Source organism: Mauremys reevesii, unplaced genomic scaffold, assembly GCF_016161935.1.
Source record: "Mauremys reevesii isolate NIE-2019 unplaced genomic scaffold, ASM1616193v1 Contig17, whole genome shotgun sequence".
NCBI lineage: Eukaryota > Metazoa > Chordata > Testudines > Geoemydidae > Mauremys > Mauremys reevesii.
This window is the reverse complement of record NW_024100793.1, coordinates 29,850-48,879: the sequence shown is the minus strand read 5'-3', so window position 1 is coordinate 48,879 and position 19,030 is coordinate 29,850. Positions and strand designations below refer to the sequence as shown.

The 19,030-nt window shown below is 63.0% G+C and overlaps 3 long non-coding RNA genes across 3 annotated transcripts; all 3 read right to left on the bottom strand.

The window, feature by feature from the left end:
- Nucleotides 1–10,320: 10,320 nt before the first annotated feature.
- LOC120393242 lies at nt 10,321–10,800 on the bottom strand. The gene is made up of 3 exons (XR_005591963.1): nt 10,725–10,800; nt 10,473–10,533; nt 10,321–10,395 (listed from the first exon to the last, which is right to left on the bottom strand). It is a non-coding gene; the product is annotated as an uncharacterized LOC120393242 (long non-coding RNA).
- A 151-nt stretch (nt 10,801–10,951) lies between these two features.
- LOC120393241 lies at nt 10,952–12,186 on the bottom strand. Its single transcript, XR_005591962.1, has 3 exons — nt 12,087–12,186; nt 11,882–11,948; nt 10,952–11,637 (listed from the first exon to the last, which is right to left on the bottom strand). It is a non-coding gene; the product is annotated as an uncharacterized LOC120393241 (long non-coding RNA).
- A 538-nt stretch (nt 12,187–12,724) lies between these two features.
- Nucleotides 12,725–18,131, bottom strand: LOC120393240. The gene is made up of 3 exons (XR_005591961.1): nt 17,786–18,131; nt 17,217–17,371; nt 12,725–13,057 (listed from the first exon to the last, which is right to left on the bottom strand). It is a non-coding gene; the product is annotated as an uncharacterized LOC120393240 (long non-coding RNA).
- Between the last annotated feature and the right edge of the window lie 899 nt (nt 18,132–19,030).

Sequence of the window (19,030 nt, the reverse complement as noted above, 5' to 3'; positions counted from 1 at the left end):
CCCGGCGGGGTGTCGGTGGACGCCGCCCTTGGCGGCGCTACCCGCCCGGCGTGTCGGACGCTGTCCCCTATCCGGCGCTACCCCGGCCCGAAGGGGGTGTCGGTGGACGCCGGACACTATCCGGCGGTACCCCGGCCCGAAGGGGGTCTTTGTGGACGCCGGCACCTAGGCGGCGCTACCCCGGCCCGGCGTGTCGGTGGACGCCGCCCTAGGCGGCGCTACCCGCCCGGCGGGTGTCGGTGGACGCCGCCCTTGGCGGCGCTACCCCGCCCGGCGGTGTCGGTGGACGCCGCCCCTATCCGGCGCTACCCCGCCCGGCGGGTCTTGTGGACGCCGCGCCTAGGCGGCGCTACCGCCCGGCGGGGGTGTCAGGACGCCGCCCCTAGGCGGCGCTACCCCGCCCGGCGTCGGTGGACGCCGCCCTTGGCGGCGCTACCCGCCCGGCGGTGTCGGACGCCGCCCCTAGGCGGCGCTACCCCGGCCCGAAGGGGGTCGGTGGACGCCGCCCCTATCGGCGCTACCCCGCCCGGCGGTGTCGGTGGACGCCCTTTCCGGCGGTACCCCGGCCCGAAGGGGGTCTTTGTGGACGCCGGGGCCTAGGCGGCGCTACCCCGGCCCGGCGGTGTCTGTGGACGCCGCCCCTAGGCGGCGCTGCCCCGCCCGGCGGTGTCGGTGGATGCCGCCCTTGGCGGCGCTACCCGCCCGGCGGGTGTCGGTGGACGCCGCCCTTGGCGGCGCTACCCGCCCGGCGGGGTGTCTGGACGCCGCCCCTATCCGGCGCTACCCGCCCGGCGGTGTCGGTGGACGCCGCCCTATCCGGGCGGTACTCGCCCGGCGGGGTCTTTAGGACGCCGGCGCTAGGCGCTACCCCGCCCGGCGGGGTGTCGGTGGACGCCGCCCTATCCGGCGCTACCCGCCCGGCGGTGTCGGTGGACGCCGCCCCTATCCGGCGCTACCCGCCCGGCGGGGGTGTCGGTGGACGCCGCCCTATCCGGCGCTACCCGCCCGAAGGGTGTCAGTGGACGCCGCCTATCCGCGGTACGCCGCCCGGCGGGGTCTTTGGACGCCGCCCCAGGCGGCGCTACCCCGCCCGGCGTGTCGGTGGACGCCGCCCTATCCGGCGCTACTCGCCCGGCGGGGTCTTTGTGGACGCCGCCCCTAGGCGGCGCTACCCGCCCGGCGGTGTCGGTGGACGCCGCCCTTGGCGGCGCTACCCGCCCGGCGGGGTGTCTGTGGACGCCGCCCTATCCGGCGCTACCCGCCCGGCGGGGTCCGGTGGACGCCGCCCTTATCCGCGGTACCCGCCCGGCGGGTCTTTGGACGCCGGCGCCAGGCGGCGCTACCCCGCCCGGCGGGGTGTCGGTGGACGCCGCCCTATCCGGCGCTACCCCGCCCGGCGGTGTCGGGACGCCGCCCTATCCGGCGGTACCCGCCCGGCGGGGTCTTGTGACGCCGGCGCCTAGGCGGCGCTACCCGCCCGGCGGGGTGTCAGTGACGCCGCCCCAGGCGGCGCTGCCCCGCCCGGCGGGGTGTCGGTGGATGCCGCCCCTTGGCGGCGCTACCCGCCCGGCGGTGTCGGACGCCGCCCTTGGCGGCGCTACCCGCCCGGCGGTGTCGGTGGACGCCGCCTATCCGGCGCTACCCCGCCCGGCGGGGTCTTAGGACGCCGCGCCTAGGCGGCGCTACCCCGCCCGGGGGTGTCGGTGGACGCCGCCCTATCCGCGGTACCCCGCCCGGCGGGGTCTTTGTGGACGCCGCGCCTAGGCGGCGCTACCCCGCCCGGCGGTGTCGGACGCCGCCCCTATCCGGCGCTACCCGCCCGGCGGGGTGTCGGTGGACGCCGCCCTATCCGGCGGTACTCCGCCCGGCGGGGTCTTTGGACGCCGCGCCTAGGCGGCGCTACCCCGCCCGGCGGTGTCAGGACGCCGCCCCTATCCGGCGCTACCCCGCCCGGCGTGTCGGTGGATGCCGGCCCCTATCCGGGGGTACCCCGGCCCGAAGGGGATCTTTGTGGACGCCAGCGCCTAGGCGGCGCTACCCCGGCCGGCGGGTGTCGGTGACGCCGCCCCTAGGCGGCGCTCCCCCGGCCCGACGGGGGTGTCGGTGGACGCCGGCCCCTATCCGGCGCTACCCCGGCCCGAAGGGGGGTGTCGGTGGACGCCGGACCCTATCCGGCGCTACCCCGGCCCGAAGGGGGTCAGGACGCCGCCCTTGGGGCGCTACCGCCCGGCGGAGGTCGGTGGACGCCGCCCCTAGGCGGCGCTACCCGCCCGGCGTCTTTGTGGACGCCGCCCCTAGGCGCTACCGCCCCCGGTGTCGGTGGACGCCGCCCTAGGCGCGCTACCCCGCCCGGTGTCGGTGGACGCCGCCCCTAGGCGGCGCTACCCCGCCCGGCGGGGTTTGTGGACGCCGCCTTGGCGGCGCTACCCCGCCCGGCGGGTGTCGGTGGACGCCGCCCCTAGGCGGCGCTACCCCGCCCGGCGTGTCGGTGGACGCCGCCCTATCCGGCGCTACCCGCCCGGCGTGTCGGTGGACGCCGCCCCTAGGCGGCGCTACCCGCCCGGCGGGGTCTTTGTGGACGCCGCCCCTAGGCGGCGCTACCCCGCCCGGGGGTCTTTGTGGACGCCGCCCCTAGGCGGCGCTACCCGCCCGGCGGGGTCGGTGGACGCCGCCCTTGGCGGCGCTACCCCGCCCGGGGGTGTTTGTGGACGCCGCCCTAGGCGGCGCTACCCCGCCCGGCGGGGTGTCGGTGGACGCCGCCCCTATCCGGCGCTACCCGCCCGGCGGGGTGTCGGACGCCGCCCTAGGCGGCGCTACCCGCCCGGCGTCTCGTGGACGCCGCCCTAGGCGCGGCTACCCGCCCGGGGTCTTTGTGGACGCCGGTCCCTTGGTGGCGTTACCCCGGCCCGAAGGGGGTCTTTGTGGACGCCGGGCCCTAGGCGGCGCTACCCCGGCCCGAAGGGGTGTCAGGACGCCGCCCCTAGGCGGCGCTACCCGCCCGGCGGTGTCGTGGACGCCGCCCCTAGGCGGCGCTACCCCGCCCGGCGTGTCAGGACGCCGCCCCTAGGCGGCGCTACCCCGCCCGGCGGGTCGGTGGACGCCGCCCCTAGGCGGCGCTACCCCGCCCGGCGTGTCTGTGGACGCCGCCCCTAGGCGCGCTACCCCGCCCGGCGGGTGTCGGTGGACGCCGCCCCTATCCGGCGCTACCCGCCCGGCGGTGTCGGTGGACGCCGCCCTAGGCGGCGCTACCCGCCCGGCGGGTGTCGGTGGACGCCGCCCCTATCGGCGCTACCCCGCCCGGCGGGGGTGTCGGGACGCCGCCCTATCCGGCGCTACCCGCCCGGCGGGTGTCAGGACGCCGCCCCTATCCGGCGCTACCCCCGCCCGAAGGTGTCGGTGGACGCCGCCCCTAGGCGGCGCTACCCCGCCCGGCGGTGTCGGTGGACGCCGCCCTAGGCGGCGCTACCCGCCCGGCGGGGTCTTTGGACGCCGCCCTAGGCGGCGCTACCCCGCCCGGCGGTGTCAGGACGCCGCCCCTAGGCGCGCGCTACCCGCCCGGCGGGTGGACGCCGCCCCTAGGCGGCGCTACCCCGCCCGGCGGGGTCTTGTGGACGCCGCCCTAGGCGGCGCTACCCGCCCGGCGGGGTGGACGCCGCCCCTAGGCGCGCTACCCGCCCGGCGGGTCTTTGTGACGCCGCCCCAGGCGGCGCTACCCGCCCGGCGGGGTCGTGGACGCCGCCCCTAGGCGCGCTACCCCGCCCGAAGGGGGTCTTTGGACGCCGCCCTTGGGCGCTACCCCGCCCGGGGTTTTTGTGGACGCCGCCCCTAGGCGGCGCTACCGCGCCCGGCGGGGGTGTCAGGACGCCGCCCTAGGCGGCGCTACCCCGCCCGGCGGTGTCGGTGGACGCCGCCCCTATCCGGCGCTACCCCGCCCGGCGTGTCGGGACGCCGCCCTTGGGCGGCGCTTACCCGCCCGGCGGGTTGTGGACGCCGGTCTCTTGGCGGCTCTACTCCGGCCCGAAGGGGGTCTTTGTGGACGCCGCCCTTGGCGCGCTACCCGCCCGGCGTCTTTGTGGACGCCGCCTAGGCGGCGCTACCCGCCCGGCGGGGTGTCGGTGGACGCCGGCCCCTAGGCGGCGCTACCCCGGCCCGAAGGGGGTGTCGGTGGACGCCGGCCCCTATCCGGCGCTACCCCGGCCCGAAGGGGGTGTCGGTGGACGCCGGCCCCTATCCGGCGCTACCCCGGCCTGAAGGGGGTGTCGGTGGACGCCGGCCCCTATCCGGCGCTATCCCGACCCGAAGGGGGTGTCGGTGGACGCCGGCCCCTATCCGGCGGTACCCCGGCCCGGCGGGGTCGGTGGACGCCGCCCTAGGCGGCGCGCCCCGCCCGGCGGGTGTCAGGACGCCGCCCTAGGCGGCGCTACCCCGCCCGGCGTGTCGGTGGACGCCGCCCCTATCCGCGCTACCCGCCCGGCGTGTCGTGGACGCCGCCCTTGGCGGCGCTACCCCGGCCCGAAGGGGGTGTCGGTGGACGCCGGCCCCTAGGCGGCGCTACCCCGGCCCGAAGGGGGTGTCGGTGGACGCCGGCCCCTATCCGGCGCTACCCGCCCGGCGGGGGTGTCGGACGCCGCCCCTATCCGCGCTACCCCGCCCGAAGGGGTGTCGGACGCCGCCCTATCCGGCGCTACCCGCCCGGCGGGGTGTCGGTGGACGCCGCCCTAGGCAGCGCGCTACCGCCCGGCGGGTCTGTGGACGCCGCCCCTGGCGGCGCTACCCCGGCACGAAGGGGGTGTCGGACGCCGCCTTATCGGCGCTACCCCGCCCGGCGGGTCTTGTGGACGCCGCCCTTGGCGGCGCTACCTCGGCCCGAAGGGGGACTTTGTGGACGCCGGTCCCTTGGCGGCGCTACCCCGGCCCGAAGGGGGTCTTTGTGGACGCCGGCCCCTAGGCGGCGCTACCCCGGCCCGGCGGGGTCGTGGACGCCGCCCTAGGCGGCGCTACCCGCCCGGCGGTCGGTGGACGCCGCCCTTATCCGCGCTACCCGCCCGGCGGGGTCTTTGTGGACGCCGCCCTTGGCGCGCTACTACCCGCCCGGCGGGGTGTGGACGCCGCCCTAGGCGGCGCTACCCCGCCCGGCGGGGTGTCGGTGACGCCGCCCCTATCCGGCGCTACCCCGCCCGGCGGGTGTCGTGGACGCCGGCCCTATCCGGCGCTACTCGCCCGGCGGGGGTGTGGACGCCGCCCTATCCGGCGCTACCCCGGCCTGAAGGGGGTGTCGGTGGACGCCGGCCCCTAGGCGGCGCTACCCCGGCCCGAAGGGGGTGTCGGTGGACGCCGGCCCCTAGGCGGCGCTACCCCGGGCCGGCGGTGGACGCCGCCACTTGGCGGCGCTACCGCCCGGCGGTGTCGGTGGACGCCGGCTCGTAGGCGGCGCTACCCGCCCGGCGGGGTGTCGGTGGACGCAGGCCCCTATCCGGCGCTACCCCGGCCCGAAGGGGGTGTCGGTGGACGCCGGCCCCTAGGCGGCGCTACCCCGGCCCGAAGGGGGTGTCGGTGGACGCCGGCCCCTAGGCGGCGCTACCCCCGGCCCGAAGGAGGTGTCGGTGGACACCGGCCCCTAGGCGGCGCTACCCGCCCGGCGGGTGTCGGTGGACGCCGCCCTAGGCGGCGCTACCCCGCCCGGCGGGGTCTTTGTGGACGCCAGCGCCTTGGCTGCGCTACCCCGCCCGGCGGGGTGTAGGTGGACGCCGGCCCCTAGGCGGCGCTACCCGCCCGGCGTGTCGGTGGACGCCGCCCTATCCGGCGCTACCCCGCCCGGCGGTGTCGGTGACGCCGCCCCTAGGCGGCGCTACCCGCCCGGCGGGTCTTTGTGGACGCCGCCTAGGCGGCGCTACCGCCCGGCGGGGGTCGTGGACGCCGCCCTAGGCGCTACCCGCCCGGAGGGTCTTTGTGGACGCCGCTTGGCGGCGCTTCCCCGGCCCGAAGGGGGTGTCAGGACGCCGCCCTAGGCGGCGCTACCCCGCCCGGCGGGTGTCAGGACGCCGCCCCTATCCGGCGCTACTCCCGCCCGGCGGGTGTCGGTGGACGCCGCCCCTAGGCGGCGCGCTACCCGCCCGGCGGGTGGACGCCGGCCCCTAGCGGCGCTACCCCGCCCGGGGGTGTCGGTGACGCCGCCCTATCCGGCGCTACCCCGCCCGGCGGTGTGGACGCCGGCCCCTATCCGGCGCTACCCCGGCCCGAAGGGGGTGTCGGTGGACGCCGGCCCCTATCCGGCGATACCCCGGCCCGAAGGGGGTGTCGGTGGACGCCGGCCCCTAGGCGGCGCTACCCCGAAGGGGTCGGTGGACGCCGGCCCCTAGGCGGCGCTACCCCGCCCGGCGGGGGTCTTTGGACGCCGACCCTTGGCGGCGCTTACCCGCCCGGGGGTGTCGGTGGACGCCGCCCTAGGCGGCGCTACCCGCCCGGCGGGGTGTCGGACGCCGCCCTATCCGGCGCTACCCGCCCGGCGGGGTGTCGGTGGACGCCGCCCCTAGGCGGCGCTACCCGCCCGGCGGGTCTTTGGACGCCGCCCCTAGGCGGCGCTACCGCCCGGCGGGGTCTTTGGACGCCGCCCCTAGGCGGCGCTACCCCGCCCGGCGGGTCTTTGTGGACGCCGCCTTGGCGGCGCTACCCCGCCCGGCGGGGTCTTTGTGGACGCCGGACCCTAGGCGGCGCTGCCCCGCCCGGCGGGGTGTCGTGGACGCCGCCCTAGGCGGCGCTGCCCGCCCGGCGTGTCGGTGGACGCCGCCTATCCGGCGCTACCCGCCCGGCGGGTGTCGGTGGACGCCGCCCTTGGCGGCGCTTACCCGCCCGGCGGGTCTTTGTGGACGCCGGTCCCTTGGCGGCGCTACCCCGCCCGGGGTGTCGGTGGACGCCGGCCCCTAGGCGACGCTACCCCGCCCGGCGGGTGGACGCCGCCCCTAGGCGGCGCTACCCGCCCGGCGTGTCAGGACGCCGGCCCTATCCGGCGCTACCCGCCCGAAGGGGTGTCGGTGGACGCCGCCCTTGGCGGCGCTACCCGCCCGGCGGGGTGTCGGTGGACGCCGCCCTAGGCGGCGCTACCCCGCCCGGCTTTGTGGACGCCGCCCCTTGGCGCGCTACCCGCCCGGGGGGTCTTTGTGGACGCCGCCCTAGGCGGCGCTGGCCCGCCCGGCGGGTGTCTGTGACGCCGCCCTAGGTAGCGCTGCCCTGGCCCGGCGGGGTGTCGGTGGACGCCGCCCCTATCCGGCGCTACCCCGCCCGGCGGGTGTCGGTGGACGCCGCCCCTTGGCGGCGCTACCCCGCCCGGCGTCTTTGTGGACGCCGCCTTGGCGGCGCTACCCGCCCGGCGGGGGTCTGTGGGACGCCGCCCTTGGCGGCGCTACCCGCCCGGCGGGGTGTCGGACGCCGGCCCCTAGGCGCGCTACCCCGCCCGAAGGGGTGTCGGTGGACGCCGCCCCTAGGCGGCGCTACCCGCCCGGCGGGGTGTCGGTGGACGCCGCCCTAGGCGGCGCTACCCCGCCCGGCGGGGTCTGTGGACGCCGCCCTTGGCGGCGCTACCCGCCCGAATGGGGTGTCGGACGCCGCCCCTAGGGCGGCGCTACCCCGCCCGGCGGGGGTCTGTGGACGCCGCCCTTGGCGGCGCTACCCCGCCCGGGGGTGTCGGACGCCGCCCCTAGGCGGCGCTACCGCCCGGCGGGGTCTTTGTGGACGCCGGCCCTAGGCGGCGCTACCGCCCGGCGGGGTCTTTGGACGCCGCCCCTAGGCGGCGCTACCCCGCCCGGCGGGGTCTTTGTGGACGCCGCCCTTGGCGGCGCTACCCGCCCGGCGGGTCTTTGGACGCCGCCCTAGGCGGCGCTACCACGCCCGGCGAGGTGTTCAGGACGCCGCCCTAGGCGCGCTGCCCCGCCCGGCGGGTGTCGGTGGACGCCGCCCCTATCCGGCGCTACCCGCCCGGCGTGTCGGTGGACGCCGCCCTTGGCGGCGCTACCCGCCCGGCGAGGTCTTTGTGGACGCCGGTCCCTTGGCGGCGTTACCCCGGCCCGAAGGGGGTCTTTGTGGACGCCGGTGCCTTGGCGGCTCTACCCCGGCCCGAAGGAGGTCTTTGTGGACGCTGGCACGTAGGCGGCGCTACCCGCCCGAGGGGTCTTTGTGGACGCCGCCTAGGCGGCGCTACCCGCCCGGCGATCTTGTGGACGCCGCCCTTGGCCGCGCTACCCGCCCGGCGGGGGTCTTTGTGGACGCCGCCCTTGGCGCGCTACCCCGCCCGGCGGTGTCTGTGGACGCCGCCCCTAGGCGGCGCTACCCGCCCGGCGGGTGTCTGTGGACGCCGCCCTAGGCGGCGCTACCCCGCCCGGCGGGGTGTCGGTGGACGCCGCCCTATCCGGCGCTACCCGCCCGGCGGTGTCGTGGACGCCGCCCCTATCCGGGCGCTACCCCGCCCGGAAGGGGGTGTTTGGACGCCGCCCCTATCCGGCGCTACCCGCCCGGCGGTGTCGGTGGACGCCGCCCCTATCCGGCGCTACCCGCCCGGCGGTGTCGGTGGACGCCGCCCTAGGCGGCGCTACCCGCCCGGCGGTGTCTGTGGACGCCGCCCCTAGGCGGCGCTACCGCCCGGCGGGGGTGTTCAGGACGCCGCCCCTAGGCGGCGCTGCCCGCCCGGCGGGGTCTTGTGGACGCCGCCCTTGGCGGCGCTACCCGCCCGGCGGGGTCTTTGTGGACGCCGCCCTTGGCGGCGCTTACCCCGGCATGAAGGGGTCTTTGTGGACGCCGCCCTTGGCGGCGCTACCCCGCCCGAAGGGGTCTTTGTGGACGCCGCCCCTAGCTGGCGCTACCCGCCCGGCGGGGTCTTTGTGGACGCCGCCCTAGGCGGCGCTACCCCGCCCGGCGGTGTCAGGACGCCGCCCCTAGGCAGCGCTACCGCCCGGCGTGTCGGTGGACGCCGCCCCTATCCGGCGCTACCCGCCCGGGGGTGTCAGGACGCCGCCCCTATCCGGCGCTACCCCGCCCGGCGGGGGTGTCGGAGGACGCCGCCCTAGGCGGCGCTACCCGCCCGGCGGTGTCAGGACGCCGCCCCAGGCGGCGCTACCACGCCCGGCGGGGTCTTGTGGACGCCGACCCTTGGCGGCGCTACCCCGCCCGGGGGTGTCGGTGGACGCCGCCCCTAGGCGGCGCTACCACGCCCAAAGGGGTCTTTGTGGACGCCGACCCTTGGCGGCGCTACCCCGCCCGGCGGTGTCGGTGGACGCCGCCCTAGGCGGCGCTACCCCGCCCGGCGGGGTCTTTGGACGCCGCCCTTGGCGGCGCTACCCGCCCGAAGAGGGTCTTTGTGGACGCCGCCCCTAGGCAGCGCTGGCCCGCCCGGCGTCGGTGGACGCCGCCTTGGCGGCGCTACCCCGCCCGGGGCTCTTTGTGGACGCTGGTTCCTTGGCGGCTCTACCCGCCCGGCGGGGTCTTGGACGCCGCCCTAGGCGGCGCTACCCCGCCCGGCGGGGTCTTTGTTGACGCCGCCCTTGGCGGCGCGCTACCCGCCCGGCGGGGTCTTTGGACGCCGCCCTAGGCGGCGCTACCTGGCCCGGCGGGGTCTTTGGACGCCGGCCGCAGGCGGCGCTGCCCCGCCCCGGCGGGTCTTTGTGGACGCCGCCCTAGGCAGCGCTGCCCGCCCGGGGGTCTGTGGATGCCGCCCAGGCGGCGCTGCCCCGCCCGGCGGGTCTTTGTGGACGCCGCCCCTAGGCGGCGCTGCCCTGGCCCGGCGTCTTTGTGGACGCCGCCCCAGGCGGCGCTGCCCCGGCCCGAAGGGGGTCTTTGTGGACGCCTGCACCTAGGCGGCGCTACCCTGGCCCGAAGGGGGTCTTTGTGGACGCCGCCAGGGCGGCGCTACCCCGCCCGGCGGGTCTTTGTGATGCCGCCCCAGGCGGCGCTAGCCCGCCCGGCGGGGGTCTTGTGGACGCCGCCCCAGGCGGCGCTACCCCGCCCGGGGTCTTTGTGGACGCCGCCTTGGCCGCGCTTACCCCGCCCGAGGGGTAGCTGTTTGTGGGATGCCGCCGCTAGGCGTAACACGCCGGCTACCAGGGGCCGACCGATGGACAAGGGAGTGGCGTGGCTCTAGGCCCCCAGCTCGCCCCTGCCACTAGGGGGTGCTGGGGTACCAGACCCGTCACACAGCTCAATTACTCATCCACTAACAGCTAATCCTAGATCCCTTCTCATCATATCCACCAGCAGCTTCATTGTACTACAGTTGAAAGTCCCTGTTTTCCTTACTCCCCATCCGGTCACTGAGTTGATTTCTTTTCAGAAGTTTGCTGAGCTGTGCAGTTTGTCAACTGCTTGTAGATTTCTTCTCTCCAATGGGAAGATCAGCTGCATTTCTGGTACCTGAAAGTATAGTCTCATCCATTTATTTCCAAAGGAATGCTGCAAGGCATTTCTTACCTCTCAACAGGAACAATTACCTTTCGTATATCTTCCTGGCATAAATCTTTCTACTGTTCCCACAGCTTGAAGCCCAGTCAGCTGTAATGATCAGAATTTGAAAGATACTTTATTATTACAAGGTATTTTCAGGTTTGGGGGGCTTTCCTTACATCTCCGCAAGAATGGCAGTCATCGATTTTGTCGTATTCCTCTGAATGGCTGAAGAATCTGAAAATGTACCCAGAATCACTGACTTCTAGATTATTACCATGAGATGGAGCATGTCTTACCTCGTCACAGGAATGATCCACTTCATGAATCTTCTTCCTGCACTTCTAAAGGACAAGAAAGTGCAATGAACAATTCTGCACAAATATAATCAGTAGCACAGCTAATCTCTGGCAAGAGCAGTTCAAATGCTCACCTCTCAACTGTGGTCAGTTGCCCTCTTATTTACTGAGATGTCTAAATACCAATGTTACCGACCTGGAGCCAGCACCCAGTTCCATTTTTTCTTTGGTCAACAAAAATGGATCGCTATCATGATTGCAACTTCCAAGCCTTCCTGTCTGGGAAGATCAGCTCAGCTGCATTTCTTCCACCTGAAAGGCTGACCAGACCCATTATTGTCACTTGAACTCTCTGAGAATGTGTATTTCTCACCTCACGAAAGGGGATGATCAGTTTCCATAACTGCTTCTTGAAAAGCACAGCCCCCTGCTCTCCTGACATCTGGAGAAGTGCGATGTGCTGTAACGATCAATATCTGACAGATTTGTTTGGTGTCTGGAGGGCTCTTCACTGAAATGATCATTTTTCATTTAATTTAGGTGGCAAAATGGAACCTTAGATGCTCACCTCTGTGCCGGGAACGGTCTGAGTGTGGCTGTTTGGAGAGATGCAACCAGCTGTGTTATTTAACACTTCCTGGGGATAAGTGGCTACTCTCCTTTTCCATGAATAGACTCACAGGATGCTTCTCTTACATCTCAGCAGCTCTGGCTGCATACATTGCTTTGTTCTCAATTAGTTGGCAGCATTCCCCTCTTGACATATAACATAGGCTCCGAAAGAAAAACCAAAGTCTTTGATTTGCACTGGGATGCTATACGCAGGTACTGTATATTCCTTACCTCCTGATAAAGAGGAATCCCTGTTTGCTATGGTCCTCAACTCTTCATGTATCTTGGGATGTGTCATCAGCTGTAACAATCAATTTTTGACACAGCATTACTTATAATCAGCCTTGGGGTGTCCTACATTTTATGGTGCTTTCCCCAACCTTATTCCCTTGGCAAATAGCCAATATAGAAATATTCACCGAGGCTGTGGGGAGTTGACCAGAGGTACAGTCACCTGCAATCTTCCAAACAGATTTCATAGGTTCCTGAACTATTCCTTATCTACAAGGAAAAATGCTTTCTTCACTTTGCAATGGGTCACTCACCTGGCCAGTCAGGTTGCTCGTGCAGTATTTCTCTCCTGGCATGCAGGATGAATTTCATTTCTTTCATCTGAAAGAATAACCAGATCCCGGAACTTAACCTTGAAAGTCAAGAGAAGGTGAGTTCTTTACCTCTTGGCAGCAGTGATTAATTTCACTTTTTTCCTTTCAGTAAGAACCATCACAGCTCTTCTAGGAGCTTACTCACGTTTTTTATATCCTCAGTGTTCAGATGCGCCTCTCCCATCTGAAGGTAGGAGAGGATCCATTCATTTCCACTTGACTGGTACAGAAATGGTGTTTCTCACCTATCGACATGGACAGATCAGCTTCATTAATTCCTTCTAGAGCACCACAGCCTCTGCTCCCCTATCAGGAGAGGTACGATCTGCTGCTGGAATGATCAATACTTGGTATTTATTCCTGATAGGGTTTGCAACTGCTGCTTTGGCACAAGATTCATTTGGTAAGAAGAGAAACTTGAAACTCACCTCCTTGGCCCATGATCTGCAGGGATGTTTACAGCTGGAAAGTGCAACTGGCTGCACTGTCTCAGGGGGCTGCTCTCCATTCCCAGGACTATAGCTGCAGAATGCTCTTCTGTCCCCTCTGTGTATTCAGCAGGTGGCCAGGCACATTGCGTTAGCAAAGTCTGCACCTGCTTCTCACATTCTTCCCTTGACAAGTGAAGCAGCAGCAGTTCTTCTACCTGCAAGTTAATAAGGTCCATTAATGTCCACGTGGGTGCTCTGAGCCTGGGCATTTCTTACCTCTTCCCCAGGACAGTCACTTTCACTCATTTCCTCCTGGCAAGGGTGGTCACCTGGTCCCCTCACATCTTCAGTGATGATCACCTGCAAACATCAATGTTTCAGATAATTTTTATTTGTTTTACTAGCTATGCAGAGCTATCAGTCAAAATGTGCTTCATTTGCCTTCCACATGCTCTTCTCTGCTCACCTCCTTGTCAGTGATTTTCCATTGCATGGCTGTGATTTTCAGAGGTGCAACCAGCTACATTGTTTAATAAATGATGTAGAAGTGGCTTTTTCCCAAACTGGAGTCATAAGATGCTTTTCTTGCATCTGCACTTATCGTTTCCTACCTGACTGCATTCTTAAATTCAGCCATGTCTTGGAATCTTTCTCCCTTGACTGGTAAGCACTGCCTTTCTTTCACCTGAAAGTAGAAACAGATTCACTGATTTCCACTCCTGTGCTAGGAGAAGGTGCATCCATCCCCTCTCGGTGGATATGATCAGTTCCATTCATATTTTCTTAACTGTGTCAAACCTCTTTGTGAGCTTCAGATAAACAATACACTGCAATGGTCAAATCAGGAAAAAAATAGAAATATGATCAGTTGCAAAGTAATCCCTTGCAAAGAGAGAGCTCTCAGCTATTTCTTTTTGAAATGTGCAAACATCAGCCTCCCTCAAGGATCAGTTTTATCTCCAACGTTGTTCAACTTATATTCGAATGACCTATCATAAGCTGGATCTCGCAAGTTTGTCTATGCGGACAACATATGCCTCAGCACTCAGTCACACACCTTTGACATACTTGAGAGTGTTCGGAACACAAACATGGCAGCTATGGCCAATTATTGTCATCAGTGGTGCCTGATACCAAATGGAAGTAGGCCTGCGTCGAGTGTCTTCCACTTACATCATGCACAAGTGGGCAGAAAGCTGACCATAGTTCTCAATGGTCAGCGAATAAAGCAAGATCCACACCCTGTCTATCTAGGTGTCACATTCGATAGAACTCTCATACACCATGATCATCTTACAAAGACAATTATTAAGGTCAAAACATGGAAGAACCTGCTTGGAAAACTGGCCAGAACAACAGGGGGCGCCGACACCCAAACATTATTCACTTCAGCCTTGGCACCCTGTTACTCAGCAGCGGAGTATTGAGCTCCAGTGTGGGCTCGCTCATCTCACACAAACATGACTGATGTACAACTTAATTCCACCATGTGCATTATGTCAGGCACACTTAAATCTACTCCTCTGCCATGGGTACCGGTTCTCTGCAGTATTACTCCGTCCAGTGTTCCCAGATAGGAAAGCACAGCAAAGCTTGTGATGAAATTGCTTGATATGCCACATCTACCATTAATTAAAGGCTTGTTTAATCCACCAGATGGTCGTCTGCCCTCACGTCGCCCATTGTGGATAAGTTTACCAGGAGAGGGATTTACGGTAGAGGATGCATGACATGCTTCATGATCCGCAGAGAAAGTGACAAATAATTCTCTTGTCTTAGACCCCACTCAACATCAACATGGGTTTGATTTACCAGGAAGGCAATGGAGCCTTCTGAACTGGTTTCACACCAGACATGGAATTTGTGTTGCAGTGGAATTTTGGTGGCTTTTTAGAGACAGTCCCTATGTCTATTTGGGCAGCCTCAAACCACAACACGTATTGCAGAGGACTGCAAAATGACTCAACTTCCTGGAGGTCTTCGTGCTTTGAACATCGTTGCTAAGAATGCTGTGGCTTGGCTTGACTGGACTGCATCCTCATTTTCAGCTCCTAATAGTCCTAACTGGTTGCTTAGTTCATATCTTAACAAGGACAATCAGCTGATTTCCTTAGCATCAGCCAGGGCTGAATCCCAAAATGCTCAACCCCCTCTTCTGTGCTCCTTCTTTCTCTTCTTGTCTTTCTCCACTCTTTTTTCTTATCTTCACCTTCTCTTCTGCCCTGACACTTTTCTCCTTCTCCTCTTCCATGCGTCTTCTCTTTTATTTCTCTTTCCCTTTCTCAGTTCCCTGGTGTTTCTTTTAATTAATTCCTTCCACTTCTCTCCTCCCCTCCCTTAACAATCCTTCTCTTAGCCATTTGCCTCTCCTTCCACTTACCTCAGCTCAATCCCCTTATTCAATTCTCCTTTCTCCCTCTCATGCCCTTCTTTAGCAGTGGAAGCAGGTTGGTCCCAGAAGACTCTACTCCTTCATCCTGGTCCCCATACTCAGACCCAGGCTGTTGAATCCTTGGGGCAGCCGGTGTAGGAAGCAATCTCTTGAGGCCAGAGAGCAGGCAGCTAACCAAAACCTCCATTTTATTTACAGATATACAGAGAGCTCACTCAGCCAGTTGAAACCGGTTGAGCTAACCCATAATAATCTAACTCAGTTGCCATAGCAACAAAAACCATGACAACCAAATACACAACAAAGAATCCTGTGGCACCTTATAGACTAACAGATGTTTTGCAGCATGAGCTTTCGTGGGTGAATACCCACTTCTTTGGATGCAAGCAGTGGAAATTTCCAGGGGCAGGTGTGTATATATAAGCAAGCAAGAAGCAAGCTAGAGATAACGAGGTTAGATCAATCAGGGAGGATGGGGCCCTGTTCCAGCAGCTGAGGTGTGAAAACCAAGGGAGGAGAAACTGGTTCTGTAATTGGCAAGCCATTCACAGTCTTTGTTTAGTCCTAAACTGATGGTGTTAAATTTGCAGATGAACTGGAGCTCAGCAGTTTCTCTTTGGAGTCTGGTCCTAAAGTTTTTTTGCTGTAAGATAGCCACCTTAAAATCTGCTATTGTGTGGCCAGGGAGGTTGAAGTGTTCTCCTACAGGTTTTTGTATATTTCCATTCCTAATGTCTGATTTGTGTCTTTGTAGGGTAGTCTCTGTCCCTCTGTCCATCACTGGCCACATGCTGAGCTCCTGCATCTCCCTCTGGAACCAGTAGGAGCTGCTGGTGCCCAGCCGCGCTGATTGTCTTTACCCCACGGCTTTGTGCCATCAGCACCATGCTCTGCTTCGAGTCTTGTGTTATTTAACCCCGTAGAGCATTGTGGGATGCAGTTTGTATGTAAGCCCTGATACACAGTTCAGCTCTATTCTTCCATATGCAGAGAACTGCACTTTATTTTGAACATGTGGCTGTCACATGAATGCTTGGTCCAGAGAAGACTCAGCTGGTTGGACTTTCACAAACTCCTTTTGAGTTGCACTGAAGCCCAAAGCACCACAGCATTTTCAAATTCCTCCTCAGAAGGCAGGATGCTACTGAAGGCATTTCCCTCCCGTCTGCAGCCAGCTCTGCTGACCACAGATAGAGCAGGTGAATCTGATCCATATCTGCTCTGGGATCGGGTTATAACATTCATATGCATGAATATGGCAAAAATGTTATTACCTATTAAAATATCACTGGGCAACAAATTTCCGATGCCTACAATAACATCACCCTTAAAATCCATTAGCTAGGGGCACAGTTACAGAAAATTCAGCCTAAGCTAAAATATTTAGACTTTTGGCAGGAAGTCTGTCCTCTTCCCTTCCCTTAACCTGAGTGACTTGCGAAGCCACATGGCTCCAGCTATTCATTCAGTGCTATTCACTTGAGCACTCTTAATAAATTCTTCTCTACCTTCCCAAGACTCAGTCCTAATCAAGTTTGAGGCCATTCTCCTCCTCTACAACTTTCTCTAGGATCACAGTGGTACATTAGCACTCACAGTGGAGGTTGTGGGTGCAGATTGTGGGGTGACCTTACATTTTGGTCAATTTGGTTTGATATGGCCAGGAGACTGCCTGCCTTCCCTTCGGGCAAGGGGCTTTAAAAGCTGAGGTCCCTTGAGGTTCTTTAAACAAAGTTGAGGGTAGGTTTATTCCTAGACCCCTCCTCCCTCATAGCATGAGGAACAGAAGGGTTTCCCTTCCCCAGGGTTTTAGCAGCAACAAAAGAGTGAACAAGACTAAGGAACACTTTATTTCTACTGTTCATCTCTCTCTCCTCCTCTTTCTAAATGTTTGTGCTAAATGAATAGGGGTCCTATCATTTGAGCTGATCCTATGAAGTACACATGGCTTCAACAGCTACACAAATAGGTGTTAAAAGAAGGACCCAAACTGGCGCCTTGGCTGCACAGTGCAGAAGCTTGTCTCCTGCGTGTCTCCTGCATGTTCCACTCTCCTACCCCAACCCCTGATTCTGTTCCAGGCACCATTGCCTCTGCGATCATTGTGTCTGTGGATGGGACACTCTATAAATCAGAAGTAACTGGAATTTCCTCACCCACTGTGCAATGAATGCTTAGATCCACCACGCTTTGCACCACAGCTGCAGGCCTGGAGTCAGAGTAAACTCTCCAAGCACTTTGCTGAAACCCATGTCACAGTTAAAGGTTTGGGTCAGATCCTCAGCTGCTGTAAATCTATGTATTTCTAGTGTCTTTCATGGAGCCATGCTCATTTACACCAGGGGAGGATCTGGCCCCTTGTCCTAGTTTTATTGTCCAAATACCCATGTCCCTAAAAGGGAGCTACCATTCTGAAACCTGTCATTTGTTAGACTTCCCAAATGTTTCTTACCTCTCCTCAGAGCCAATTCTGCTGCTTTACTGAATGAAGGGTCTTTTTCATGGTTTCGTCCCTTACAAGATCCAATCGTCCTTTCAGGTGTTGGATCTGTTCAGCTCCATTCCTATTCCTTTGTACTCAAATCCTGAGCATCTGTAACTCTCCTCCTGAAAAGACAAATCAGCTTCACAAACTAGTTCCTGGAAAGCACAGCTGTGGCTGTAGAGATCAGCATTTGACAGGTAACTTGTTTGCTTATGATCAGTTTTGCAGGCCCACAAATGTACACGATTCTACATGATCTGATACATTTGGCAATAAGAGAATCTTAAAGGCTCACCTCCTTGTGAGTGGTGGTCTGCTGAATTGTGGGTTTGAAACTTGATGGTGATAAGTGATTGTCTTCCCATTCTAGATAAGGAAGGCAAATTTTTCCAGGTCTGGCAACATGCATTTGTTTGTTCTGCAGTAATATGACTGCTTATAATCTGCAATCCCCAGGAGATCAGATCAGCTGCATTTCTTTCACCTGAAGAGAAACCATATCTATTAATTTCTCCATTATGAGGAGAGTTCCTTACCTCTTGGTAGAATTGATGGGTCATGAACCGCTCCTTTCCCTGTGGTTTGGATGGAGTGGGATTTATGCAGCCCTCACCCCTGAAAACTTACATCCCTAGTTCCCCCTGCCTGTCCCCACCTCTGTTTGTCTAGGTTACCATCCCTACGGTGGAATGTTCCACTTCCATCACAATGGGCCAATTCTGAGCAGTGCTGAGCTCCTGCATCTCCCTCTGAAACCAGTGAGAGCTGCAAGTGCTCAGCCCCTCTCAGGACTAACCCTGTTGGCTGCATTTCATGGCACCGTGCTGTCCTCCATCTTGTGGTCTAGGCTGATCGCTGCAGACCCACCCGGGGACTGACAGCCAGCGCCTCCTGTGCAGGGGAGTCCAGGCAGGGATTTCAGTGTTAGCTGGAGATGGGAGATACCAGAACCATCACTCCACCCTTCCATGATCGCTGGGGGCTCTGATAAAAGGACACCTGTCATTGGCTGTGTGGGCCCATACGTTGTCCTGGCTCTGGCCAGGTAGCTGCCCCAGCAGACCTCAGTCAAACTGCCCGAAACACAACAGACTCATTCGGTGGCAAAGGCACTTGGCCATGTTTGTTGTTGACAAAGCACTTGTACTAGCACCCCCTAGACTCTGCATAGACACCGGCTCAGTCCGCAGTGGGACTCCCCCCTTGGCCAGATGTACCTTCTGTGGCCCCTCTTTTATACCCTGATACAAACAAGTTGTGTATTACCCCTCTCACGTGCTTAGTTACTACCCTACACCCTGGACCTGTTAGAACAATCGAGTCAAATAGGTAGCACTGTGTACACTTATTCTCATATTTAGAGCTGTAGTCCTGGAACTGAAGGCCAGAAGGGACCACAGATCATCTAATCTGACCTTCTGGATATCACAGGCCACTAAACAGCACCCTGAACCCCCACACTTGGCTCTGGGCCAAGAAACAGAGCCCCGGTCATAACCATAGTAACCTTGAAGATGAAGGATCTGGTCCTGTGCTTGTGCAAAGCACAAGGAGAACGTGCCAGGGCAGTTTCCCCCTTCCCTGGTTCACCTGCTTTAGGCTCCAAGCTCCCAGCCATCACCACTGTTGGGGAGAGACTGTCTTCCCCTCACATACACTCAGTGATGAGCTGCCAAAATCTTAACAACAGGTTCCCTATAAAAAGTTCTGATTTAAGGGATGTGCGACAGCATGTATTTTTTGTACCAATAGGGTTACCATACGTCCATATTTTCCCAGGA